Genomic DNA, 3,919 nt, shown 5'->3' on the forward strand with positions numbered 1-3,919 from the left:
GAGCCCATATTTGAGACTGAAATCGTTCATCCTGTCGGTGCCTCCCTTCTCCAGCTATGTATGTATCCTGTTCCTGTGTAGACAAAGATAGTCAAATCTGCCTGGCCTCAAACCCATGAAAATGTAATAGCTTACACTTCTTTTTCCTTAGGTCTGTGTTTGGGCCTCACTTTGTGGATCACTTTGCAGCCCCATCCCTTAGAGAGTGTGTGCCTTAGTGTGTCCCTTAGCTTCTTACAAGTCTTGGGTGTGGCCAGAAAGCCCTTCACTTCCTGAATATGGACATGTAACCGTTGCACACTATGTGTTTTATTCTTTTCTGTCATGGTCCCTATTCCATGCCTCACCCTTGATTGAGCATTTTTCTCATGGAGGGATGTGTGATATCCATTTTCTGTGTCTGTCCTAGACTCCTGTCACAGGCCATCTGAAAAACCTCAGTTCTTGGAGGACTCCCGTGCACTGTTGGTGCTGAACAGTCCAGACACAGACGCATAGGACATTGCCCCTTGGTACTCCTGAACCCAGTCAGCACCGTGACCAGGGTCCGCCAGGCATTGCAGCTCCTCTGATTTATGGGTGCTTTTTAAAGAACATCACAAGGACACTAGACCCAGAAAAATCCCCTAATAACCATAGTTAATGCCTCATTAAACTTTCTGAGATGAAAACTAACATTATCCCAGTTTTACAGTTGAGGTAAACTGGGACTGTTGCTCAGGCTTTTACAAATAATGGGGGGGGGGGAGAATAGAGCCAGGATTCAAACACAATCTTTGATGCCAACACTCATTTTCAACTAGCTGATGATGTTCCTCCTCAGAAGGCATATGGGGTGTACTCTGTAGCCTTACAAGGATACCCATTAACAGGAGAAACCAGTTTGCAGGACTTAACAGCAAGCATGGGGGCTGTGGCACCCACAGGAAGAACAAAGCCTCTAGTATCATCCACTTTCCTTCCAGTCAGTCAGTCAGTCAGTCAGGGGCCCTGGAAGCTGAATATGTGGAGTGAGACTCCCTGGAGTGAGGTGGAGTGCAAGCAGAGCTCCCTCTGTTCCCTTCCCTCTGGCCACACTGATTATATACTCCCTATGTTTCCCAGGCACTAGATATGTGTTGTCACCTTTAATCCTGTTACAAAGCCCATTTCATAGATGCAGAAAAGAAATCTTTTAAAGCTAAAGACAAATGCTTTAAAGCTAAGACAAAGCCAAAATCCCATTGCTCAACTGGCTACAAAGTCAACCTTGTCCATAGAAAATAAAGAGAAAATATTTGAACTGTTGGGAAAATGGATATACTATATCTAGAATAAAGACCAAAGAACCTCTGTCACTATGAGAAAGGGCAGAGACATGAGAGAACATTGGGGACAGCCTTCAGCATCTCGACGGCACCACCTCAAACTTTGTGCCCCACTCAACTAAGCAGTCAACAGCCCTAAGAAACAGGCTAGTGATCATTTACTCCTCTGCTGCTCAGCCCCATCCAAAGACGCTTATTAGAGCATTCCTCTCACGGCTAAGAGAGGATTCAGGTAAATGCCCAGGAATGATGCTCGGCCAAGAGGGTAGGGGGGTGGCACCCTTTAATTTGACTGGTTTCCAGGCAGCAAGTTAATCTGCTCACTATTTTGTGGAGTGCAAGTCTTTTCAAACTATTTTCCTGCAGTGATGTGTTTGTTTCCCAGTGTGACTATTACTGAAATGTCTTTTTTTTATATAGTTCTGCAAGATTATCACGAAGTGTGAAATAATTCTTGAAAGAATCTTTCTGACCTTTCCATTAATAAATTCCTTAACTTTCATTGAGTTAGTATTTTTGTGATGGCCCCAAATGGAGTCCCCCAAATTGTAATAGCCAAAGTAACTCCATTTTCTTCACTCTGTGTAAAGCAGCCACTCTAAATTTCAAAGGCTAGAAAAACAGCCAGCCTCAAGGTTAAGCTCTTGAACTTAGTTGCTTCCCCTTAGAAGAGCGCTTTCTTTGGAGTAGCTGACCTTGGTCACCTCCCAGACACCGCAGCTGTGCTTCTTGCCTAGCCAAAAAGCCTAAATAACAATAGTACTCAGAGTGCCTTACTGTCAAGGTCTTTGTGGTTTTTGCCTTTATAAGTTAGTTTCTCCCTCCCCTTGGGGCTGTGAGTCCTGAATCTGACTAGGGGATCACAGCTGGCTATAGCCCTAATAAATTTGACCAATTAAAATTTGAATTGGGTCTGGTGGTCCTTTCCCAGTGGTTTCAAACTCTGTAACATTTTCACCTGGTGAAAATGTTAAATTTGGATCTGGTGGTTTCATAAAATTCTAAGAATTACGTTCTAAGTGAGAACTATAGTATGTATGAATTTACAGAATGTAGGAACCTCAAAACTAACTGTGGATAACTGAAATTTCTCTGGGGAATGCTATCTGTACCTCAGAAAGACAGAGATGATCATCTGTCTAACCAAAGAATTTTCAGTTTCTTCTGCTTTCAAACCATTCACAGACACCGATGTGGTGCTACAGCCTGTAGTCCATGCTGACTATAGATCTGACCATTTCAGGAACCGGTCCTTTCAGATGCTGCCTCAATTATGGTTGAAGGATATGTAAAATGCCTGGAATTCTAGCCGTGAAGTTAGGTCTCCATTCTTCCATGTTCAACTGATGGCTGGCTGAATTAGACACAGGATTGAATTCAACTCAGATAAAAAATATAGGCAGAGGAGGCAAATCATGGAACTTTATGGTATTTATAATGAAGTCCCATAGGTAGAGGTATTTGTACATTGGGTGAGGGGAATTTTTCTTTCCCCTTATTGTTGTTAGGACAACATTCAGGTGTGGTTCCACATGTGAAATGAACTTAGTTTATGGAAGCAGAGAACAATGACATCACCTATTCATCAGCTGTTTTAAATTAAGAATTGAGAACTTAAGCAAGTAATAGAATATATAGTAGAAAAACGTCAGTTTAAAATTACTGAATAGAAAGTTAGAAATAGGAGAATAGGGAGGAACAGCAGAGGAAAGAAAATAAGATCGTCGAGCTACAGAGAACATCACAGATTTCCTAACACCAGTGTATTAGTCACTTTTCTGTTGCTGTGATAGAAACACTGACCAAAGCAACTTATAAAAGGAAGAGTTTATTTGAGCTTACGGTTCCAGGGGAATTACAACTCATCATGGTGGAGAGGCATGGTGACTGGAGGTGGCTGGAACAGGAGCAGCAGAAGCTAAGCTCTCACATCTTCAAGCAGGCACAGGAAGCAAGAGAGCAATTGGAGATCTGGCAAGGCTTAACAACTCTCTAAGCCCACCCCCAGTGACGTGCTTCCTCCAGGATAGTCACACCTTCTAAGACCTCCCTAAACAGCGCCATCATCTGGGGACAAAATGTCCAAATACTTGGAGCCTATGGGGGATGATTTCATTCAAACCACCACAACCAGGAACGGTAACAAAAGCACACAAAAAGAATATGAAGACAAACATAAAAACATGCAGGAAAAAAAAAAAATTAGTGTGGTGGCATATGCCTTTAGTCCCAGCACTTGGGAGGCAGAGGCAGGCAGAGCTCTGTGAGATCAAGGCCAACATGGTCTTCATAGCAAGTACCACTGCAGCTTGTTACGTTCAGAAAGTAAACAGCTTAAAAGCTTCAGGAAGTCCCTAAAACAGGGAGAGTCACCAGTTCCCCAAGCCCAAGCTTATTTATTTAAGCCCCAAGGACTGCTGAGAGAGACTCAAGACAAAACAAATGCTTAAGGACTTTCAGATAACCTGAGCCACCTAGAAGAGGCTCAGATCAGCCAAGCCACCTGGAATTAGCAACAACTAGCCAAACTGCCTACAAGAGGCAGAGAGAGACCAGGCAGGATCAGCCCTGGAAGAAGCCCAGACTATCTGATCCATCCAGAAGAGACACTC

Source organism: Nannospalax galili, unplaced genomic scaffold (genome assembly GCF_000622305.1).
Source record: "Nannospalax galili isolate Female #2095 unplaced genomic scaffold, S.galili_v1.0 scaffold324, whole genome shotgun sequence".
NCBI classification, from domain to species: domain Eukaryota; kingdom Metazoa; phylum Chordata; class Mammalia; order Rodentia; family Spalacidae; genus Nannospalax; species Nannospalax galili.